Source organism: Alligator sinensis, unplaced genomic scaffold (genome assembly GCF_000455745.1).
Source record: "Alligator sinensis unplaced genomic scaffold, ASM45574v1 scaffold196_3, whole genome shotgun sequence".
NCBI classification, from domain to species: Eukaryota; Metazoa; Chordata; order Crocodylia; family Alligatoridae; genus Alligator; species Alligator sinensis.
Genome location: NW_005842264.1, coordinates 451,187 through 460,868, shown reverse-complemented (window position 1 = coordinate 460,868; position 9,682 = coordinate 451,187). Strand labels below are relative to the sequence as shown.

General features: G+C 44.1%; 1 pseudogene; it reads left to right on the top strand.

Annotated features, from left to right (window-relative positions):
• The first annotated feature begins 4,336 nt into the window (after nt 1–4,336).
• LOC102370644 lies at nt 4,337–5,966 on the top strand (annotated as a pseudogene).
• The last annotated feature ends 3,716 nt before the right edge of the window (nt 5,967–9,682 follow it).

Genomic DNA, 9,682 nt, shown 5'->3' with positions numbered 1-9,682 from the left:
GGCCGGACCACGAAGAGCTCGGCCCTGAGTAGGCCCCCTGTCATGGTGACAGGTGGGCGGGCCACGGAGCTCGGCCCCAGGAGGCCCCCTGTCACAATAAGCTTGCAGAAGGTAAAATTCTGCATGATAGTCATCATGGCTTCATCGCGGGCAGGCCTTGCCTTATCAACCTCATCTCCTTCTATGACCAGGCAACTCGTCACCTGGACACGAGAGAGCATGTTGACATTGTATACCTAGACTTCCAAAAGATGTTTAATACTAATGCTCATAAGGTTTGTCCTCCAAGCCCTTAATCATTCTTGTGGCCCTTCTCTGGACCCTTGCAAGATTCTCCATGTCTTTTTGGAAGTGCAGTACCTGGAACTGGACCCAGTACTCCAGCTGGGGTCTCGCCTGCACCGAGTAGAGAGGAAGTACATTTTTTTTAGCCAGGGACAATGTGCAGGGGTGAGTGCAGGTGCACGTGCACCCCCTGAGCATGGCAGTGCACCCCCTACAAAAAGGTGCCGCTGACACTGTTGATGGTGCCTCTGAGTGGTCGCTGCTTGCCACCCCACTGCCAACACCGCCAGTGGCATCTGGGGGCAGTCCACAATCGCTGCTGGCTGCTACCACCACTAATGGCGGCATCTGTGGGTGGTCATTGACCCCTGGTTGGTGCTCGCCACTCTCCCCCACCCCCACCCCTGCTGACACCGCTGGTGGTTTCTGTGGGAGCTCCTGCTTACCTCCACTATGCTCCCGCCACCATGCTCCTGCCACCACTGTGCCCCCCCAGCCCCCTGGGGCACACGTCATTCATGTTCTTAACTCGGCTCATGATGTATTGGCTAATGCATCCCAGTATGCTATTATCTCTGTTAACTACAGCATCACACTGGTGGCTCATGCTCATCCTGTGATCAACCATAACCCCGAGGTCCCTTTTAGCCATCATGCTGGCCAGGATATCTCCTCCTAACCTATATTCATGTTGCTGGTTACTTCTCCCCAGATGAAGCACTCTGCATTTATCCTTATTGAACGTCATCCAGTTCTATTCTGCCCACCTTTCTAGCTTGTCCAGGTCTGCATGGATCTGCAATCTATCCCCTAGCATGACCGCTTTTCTCCATAACTTAGTATCATCCTCAAACTTGGCCAGCATGCTTTCCACATCCTCATCTAAATAATTGATAAAGATGTTGAACAACATGAGGCCAAGAACTGAACCCTGCGGGACACCACTAGCCACTTCCCACCAAGATGATACAGACCCATCCACTAACACTCTCTGCGTACGACCCCTTAGCCAGTTCCCAACCCACCTGACTGTGGGTTCTGTCAGCCCATAATCCCCTAGTTTTTATATAAGAGCATCATGGGAGACCATATTGAAGGCTTTAAAATCCAAGTATATGACATCAACTGCATCTCCCACATCTATGCATCTCATTAGTTGATCACAGAAGGAGGTGAGGTTGGTCTGCCTACAGCAAAACTATGTTGGCTATCCTTCAGCATCAGTCTCTCGCAATTGGACTTCTTGATAATTTTTTACAAACTTTTACCCAGTATCAAGGTCAAATTGATCAGCCTATAGTTTCCCGGATCCTCCCTCCTCCCCCTCTTGATTGGCACCACATTGGCCCTTTTTCAGTCTTCCAGGACCTCTTCCAAGCACAATCAGTCATCAAACATCTTCAACAATGGTCTTGCAATGACACTAGCCAATTCCCTGAGCACTCTCAAGACAATGGACTGGACCCTCCTGCTCCAGTGGCTGGTGGTGGCAGCAGAGGAGTAGGAGGCATAGGCACAGGTACAGGCCTAGTGGGCAAAAGATATAGCTGCTCAGTTGGGCTTCTCCATGACCTGCTGCTGACCTCTGGGATTTCCTCCATCATCATATCCCTGGAAAGGGAAGAAGAAAAAAAGGCACTGAAATGGGCATTGACACCAGAGTGTGATCCTCCTCTCCTACTGTCTGTCTACAAGGGTGGAGGGGAGCTGTGGATAAGATGGGACATTAGATGGGCTTCTACCATGCCTTCTTCTGTTGATTGGCAGTGATGCTTTGACCTAAAAATATTATGGAAAATGCATAAAGCAACATGATTTCATTACTGGAGAAATTTATTCTGGTTTGGGATACACTGAAAATACCAGGCCATTTGCAGCTGCCCTGAATGAATTGCTTGATTTGTTCATAAAGACTGAGGCATCATTCAAAATAAAAAGAAAAAATGGAATTAGGTGGAATCATTGTAGCCCAGAAAAAAAACCCAGCATGTTGATGGGACAGAAGGCTGTAATAAAGCCAGTTTCTGTCTACAGTTATTGAAGTTCTGATCCCTACAAACTACCAGAGGCCTAGAAATCATCTCTTCCTAGTTGTCTGCATGGCTGGACATGTCTTCACATCTGTTACTCTAGTTCAGTGACAGTGACAATATCTATATCAGTGGTCTCCAACCTTTTAAAGTAGAAGATTACCAAGATCACCAAGATCTACCATGTGCCACTGCCAGCCCTCTCCTCGCCTGCCTAGGAGGTAAGTCTGTGGGGAGAGGGAAGGAGGGAGGCAGATCAAGGCAGAGGGAGAAAAAATTACTTGGGGGCATGCCTCCCCATCAGGTAAGTCTCACCTGGCCAGGGCCCAACTCAACTTACCCCTGCCTCTGTAGCACTGTCCCTCACCATGGGAACCTCTATTTAGCCCCTGCCCCTTTCCTCCCCCAGAGATTGACTTGCTGGGCTGGGGTGTGTGCGTGTATGCATGTGGGCACTCAGCCCCCCACCTCAGCCTCAGATAGATTCCAAGAGTCTCCGAGATCTACTGCAAGAGGCTCTGAGATCTACTGGTGGATTCAGATCCACTGGTTGGTGACCACTGATCTTTATGAAAAATATACCGTCCCCTCCAAGCATGTTGTCTTGCTGTGCATCAACTACCTCCTAAACTAGAAGCAATGTAGCAATTACTGTATGGCACTGTGCCAGGCTAATTAACACTACTTGGGGACAGTGCCAAGCATGCTGCCTGTGGCACTGCACAGACATAACTGCACTATTTCAGTAAAGAGGCAGTGGAGTGTGCTTGAGGATATTACAAGGGCAGTTTACTGCACAGAGATACACAATTTGTTAGAGAGAAGCAAAGGCTGACACTAAAGTTTCTATATAAGACTAGAGTAACCTGCAGCTTAAGGAATTTGTATGAATCCATCTCACATCAGTAAGGGAGGCTAGGAAAGGTAGTGCGAGAGTGATGTTGTATCCATGATGGTCCAGGAATTATGCAAGAGGCAAATAATTTTTTAGATTATCTTTTATTGGACCAACTGTACAGTTGGGATAAGGCTAGAAAAGCTTTCAAACAACAAGAGCAGACAAGGTTCTTTGGGTGAATCTGATATCTTTTATTCACCCAAAGAACCTTGTCTGCCTATGTCCTTAGACCAACACGGCTACAACCTACACCCCTGCTTTCAAACAACAAGGCATTCTTCATGTCTAAGGAGGAAAAGAAGCAGAGCGACTGTTAAGAACAGTGGATAGAGTTGTGAAATTGGAGGGGAGCGAAATTCTAGGGGCAGTAGATAAGAGGTTAGAAAAGATAATCTTGTCTTCCACCATAGCCTATGTGAATTTGAGCCTAGTGGAACCACTACAGACAATGAACAATTGAATCAGCTCAGACTGTATTCAACTAAATGAATACTTTCTGTTTCAAGGAGCTGTTGTACTTTGTAACAGTTATAATAAACCAAATTCAGGATGGCCTCCTTGGTTCAGGAAAATCTGGAAACAGAACGTAGAGTACTACAACTCCTTTCCTGCAAACAAAGCTGAGGCTGATTGTCTGAAGAGAAAATAAATCTTTTCTGCCATGTATGAAATACAGAATCTCTTTTCCTTGAGGATGGTGAAAGCTAGTTGAGGATGTATTGCTGATGGGTATCATTAATGTTTTTTTTGAAAGAGGTCACACTGCCAAAATCCTGAAAATATGTGGTGGTCCATACTTGAGAGGGTTGTATTTTTTTGGCTAAAACCTGTTTTGGTGAAAAAAATTCAGACACCAAAATACTTCACCTCATTGTTATCAAATTGTTTGCATAAAAAATTAAAAAGTGCTTTGTTTTGATACTTGTGAAACAAAATATTTCATCCACGTTACTACTTACAGTGCAGGATCCTTGCCCTTATGGCATGACAGCAGGACAGCAACTCAGGCAGCGCACAAACGTACGTATGTCACCCAGTCACTCTGCTTCCTGATGTGCTCCGGCGCATAAGTTTCTTGTATTCTTTGGATTCTTAGTGCACGTTATATATTCAGTCCTTAAAAATGGCTGATAAAAAGAAAAGGCAGTGCTCTAGTGATGGTGACGGTTCTGATAAGAAATGGAGAAAAGCCATTACATTAGAGGTGAAAGTCAATGTGATCAAACTTAGAGAGAATGGTTTGTTGCAAACTGAAATCAGTAGGTGATTGGACATACATGCTACTGTGCAACTATTATTAGAAAAAAGGACAAAATAAGTGGTGAAATTAAAAGTGCGACCTCATTGCAATCCACTATTATTATAATCCACAACGTGCAGGATTTGTGGCTGAGATGGAAAGACTTGATTTTGTGGATTCAGGATCAAACTCAGCGCTGTGTGCCTTTGAGTTTAGCCACCATTCAAGCCAAGGCTTTGAGTCTTTTTGACGCTGTGAAGCAACAACGTGGTGAGGGATCTAAGGATGAAAAATTCAGTGCAAGTAAGGGTTGGTTCATGCGTTTTAAAGGCAGGTATGCCTTACATAATATCAGAGTGCAAAGTGAAGGTGTTAGTGCTGATGAGATTGCAGCTCAAGATTTTCCTAAAAAATTGGCTAAAATCATTGAAGAGGGAGGTTATTGTGTCAGGTAAGTCATCAATGTCGATGAGACTGGGCTGTTCTGGAAGAAAATGCCTTCCAGGACGTACATCACCCAACAAGAAAAAACTATGCCTCGCTCTAAAGCAGCTAAGGATAGGCTTACCCTTTTGCTTGGTTCAAATGCTGTGGGTGATTTCAAGCTCAAACCCTTGCTTGTTTATCACTCCAAAAATCCCAGAGCACTTAGGGGTTATGTTAAAGGCAGCCTTCCAGTCATGTGGAAATCAAATCCTAAAGCTTGAGTGACTGGGGCCCTTTTTGAGGAATGGTTCACTGACTATTTTGTTCCGGCTGTTCAGAATTAGCACACCTAATACTAACATCCTTCCAGATTTAGATCCTAACATCAAGGTTGTTTTCTTGCCCCCCAGCACATCATCACTGCTCCAGCCTATGGACCAGGGGGTTGTTTAATCTTTTAAGGCTTACTACCTTAGAAGAACCTTTTCCCCGGGCCATCAGTATCACAGACCAGGAAGGTGGACCAACCCTCAAGGAATTCTGGAAGGGCTTCAACATCCTGGATGCAGTGAAGAACATTGGAGAATCTTGGAAGGAGATTAAGGAATCCAACCTCAATGGTGTCTGCAAAAAATTGTGTCCAGAATTTGTCTCTGATTTCCAAGGATTTGAAGACCAAGTGGATGAAGTCACTGCTGATATTGTGAAGATGGCTGGCCAGCTACAGCTAGAAGTTGAAACAGAAGATGTTGAGGAGCTGCTGGACTCTCATATCCAGGAACTGACCAGTGAAGAGCTTGTCCATCTTGAGGAGCAAAGGAAAGCAGAAAATCAGGCCCAGATTCAAGAGAGTCCTGCTCAAGGTACCATGACAACAAAGCAGATGAGTGAGGCCTTCAAGCATTTGGAAGCTGCAGTGGCAATTTTTGAAAAAATGGATCCCAACCTCTAACACAGCTCAAAGACCAACAACTTGATCTCTAATGCCTGTGTGTGCTACAGGGAAATTTACAATGAGAAAAAGAGGACAGCAAAAAAAACATCCCTGGATCAGTTTCTCAAAAAGCCATCAAGTAGCCCTAAGTCTCCCCAAGGAGCCCTTCTGAATTCTATGACCCTGGTGCAGGTGTTCCTTCACCTTCTGATTAAATAGTTGCTTTAAATATGGTGTTTATGGTCATTTCTATAAAAAGTTGGGCTTCAGGCCCTTGGTCAGGAACGTAACCTCCTATTAGAACATTGTTTCTATGGGAAAATCAGATTCGACTTGCATCGTTTCGACTTACAGTGCCTTTTCCAGGTACATAACCTGCTGTAAGTGCAAGGATTGCCTGTATATAGAGTGGTCTTTTGTTGTAATTGTGCAAGAACATGGATTTTGGAGTATTTTAAAAAGTGAATTTGGGATTTTTTGATCAGAGAACTTGCAGTGTTTAAATAGGGAACACCAGGATTCCTGCTAGTGAGGCAACTGTCAGGAGCCAGGCAGAGAAGCCTGCTCAGTGCTGACACCCAGGACTCAGCTGGGGGGCCATTTGGGGCCAGGAGGACATGCTTTAACAGTTCAAAGCAGGCCACCATGCTGAGAATATCTTCCCTGTGATAGCTGGCCAGATGGCAGGGCAGGGGCACACATGGCAACAGTGCCGCAGAAAGGCCAACTCTGTAGCCATGGCCCATTGGCAGCTGGCCCAGAGGTGCAGATGCTCCCCATCCAGGTCTGGCAGGTGTGTAGCCTTGGGGCCACATGATGTCGCAGGTGGCAGCAGATCATATCCAGGCAGCAGTCCCCACTGCCAGACTGCTGCAGTGGGTAGAGGGTATAGGGAACTCTAGGTTAGGGCTGCTTCAGCAGTCCAGCTGGCACAAGAGGGTAGTGTCCCCAGATACCAATTGGCTGGGCCCCAGCATCTCCTGTCTATTTGTATCATTCAAGTATCGTGGATCCTAAGGCCCACCCAGCTAACTAACAGTCCCTACTGTGTAGGGCCAATGGGTGAATGGTACAACAAAATTCTTGGGATAACAAAGGCAAAAAAAGGACAAGAGTGACATAAGGGTCAAAACGTGAAAATGAGTGTTCTTGAGGGGGATACCAAGCAGAGTTCCCTGGGCTGTACCCACTGGTCCTCAAAGACATCTGGGGATCTGGTGGACCCCCAGAAGCTCCTGTCTATTTATATCCTTCATATTTACATGAGCCATAAGGCCCACCCAACTAATAACCCCTACTATGTGGGGCCAATGAATGAGCAGTACAACTAAATTTCTTGAGACAAAAAAAGTAAAAAGCAGGATAGGAGTGATGTGAGGGTCAGAGGGTCAAAACATGAAAATGAGTGTTCCTGAGGGGGATACTGAGCAGAGCTCCCCAGGCTGCACCCACTGGTCCTCAAAGACATGTAGGGCAGCTTTTTATACAGGTGCTGGCCCCAGGCTCTACCTCCTGGCTGCAAATCTGGGAGGAGCTGGGCAGGGTCATTTTGCCCCAAGTGGCATAACTTGCCCCACACCAAAGTGCATGTCCAGGCACGTGCGCTGAGGCAAAAATCCCCTGCACAAATTTGTGCTGCTCCTATCTGAGCTGTAGCAAACACATGTGCCTGCATGTGTGGACACACCCAGTGGGCACTTTGGGCTGTAGTGCCATCAGGGTTGCAGACTGTCTTTTTCTAACTGAGTCTGGACACTACTCTCGTTGCTCTGATGTCTGAGAAAATAGGTTTTGGATGAAAAGAGGTTCTCAAATATAATCTCAGCAAAATTATATCAATTCAATGACCTGAAAGGACATTTATATTTTGGACTTGTTTGATTTATAACATGGAAAAGTTCCACATCCTGTTAACAACCCTCTTTAATGTAGTTTTCTGAATTAATGACAGTAATGGGTCTCAAAAGCAATAGATAAAAAAAATGTTTATTTATAAATCAACCTAATTTCAAGATTGTTCTTATTTCAATGTATCATTACACAAATTTGCCTCCAAATTCTTTGGACAGTAACCTATATTCTGAATCCAGCATGAATAATGAGTTGTTAAACAGTAACTAGTTGCATATAGTTTCACCTTTTGGCAAATAAAGAAGTGATTGAAACTTGCTATTATCAGACGATAACACAGAGCAAATTTGTTCAGAAGAAAAAATAATTCCCTGTTATTTTTGTACAAATTGACATAATGAGCTGTCTCTGTACTATTATCTCTAAGCATTAACTGACTCTACTATGCAAGATAATACTCAGAATAATTGTTAGTTATCCACATGTACATACATTGAGTAATAAAATAATTAGACCTTTTTAAAAGAAAGGATTGAAATGATTCTACTTAATGTTAGCCTGAATTTCTGATTATAAGGTTGGAACAAATAAAATGTGACATTTTATCAGTGTGTCAAGGCAGTAAATGCTGGATTTATAGACATCCATACAGACTCTTCCTGTGTTTTTGAGGCACTTTGAAATTAAGCTCTAGAATTATCTTAGATTTATCTAAGAACTTCAAGATTATATCTAAAAGTTCAGAGGGGAAGAAACAATGATTGTTTATAACACCCATATCATTTTTCTGTTGGCTTATATTTTCTCTTGTTTCTGCTCTGTGGAATCATATGGGCTAATAAATTTCCCTGGTAGTCCCTGAAGAAATGAAATGCAAGCTACCTTTTCTCAGTCTGGGTGCCAGTGCTAACTTGAATTCCCCAACCTACCCCTTTGCCTCTAGTGAAATTACTGGTGTAGTAAGGAGAGAAAGGATGGTCCAATGGTTCAAGCACTAGCCTGGGACTTAGGAAACTCACCCCAAACTTCTTTGTGACAAGAAAAACAGAAGGGAAAGTATTTCTTTGTTGGCAAGTGACTTAGGTTGGAGGAAGTTATTAGCTTTGATAAATTGACCTTAGTTTATCTGTGCCTCTGTTCCCCAAATAAAATATGAATAATAATACATTTCCAGAATTGTATTGTGAAGATGTATAGACAAAAGATTTTGAGGACCCTGGATACCATGGTTATGGGGAGCTTTGCAAATTTCTGACTATACCTATAGTACCATAGAAGGTATCTGACAGCAACTTCACTTAAGAGGTCCAAGGCTATGATTTGCGCACCGCATCTTTAGAAATTTGTGGGTTTCTGTCTTTCAATCACCCGTCATGGCTTTTCCCACCTTGTAGACAGCAGATGCTCTGGACATGTAGTTGGATCTCCTCAACATTTCCATTGATGGTTATGAGGAGAAGGAAAGGGTAGGCTCTGGAGCTTGTGTAGTAGCAGCAATGTAACTCTACTCAGGGGGGGGAAGCCCCAGTTAAACTTCAGATTTTCTTACACACCTGAATCAGGCTTGTGTACTGAGCACACCGGGGACAGGATAGAGAGGAGATGCTGGGCCCCAGCCAATTGGTATCTGGGGACACTACCCTCTTGTGCCAGCTGGACTGCTGAAGCAGCCAGGCATGAATATCACTGTCAAAACAACTGGATCTTTAAGATCACACAAGTGCCATTACATCAGTTAGAATGGAGTAAAGTTGACAGGAAAAGTATTGTTCAGTGGAAAGTATTACACATGTTTGAATATGGTACTTGGTTGTTGTTATTTTATGTTACCAACAATTAAACCTCTAAATATTAGTCTGAACCACCATTCTTTCTTTCCCCCCCATCCAGAGCACTGTCTTCAGCTAATTTGATCTTATATTTATTCCTGAACAATGAATAACTTTATTTAAATCTCAGAAAAGGTCTATAGGACCTTTTGACCTATACTTATGCAGAACTATGTTCCTGTGTTTAGT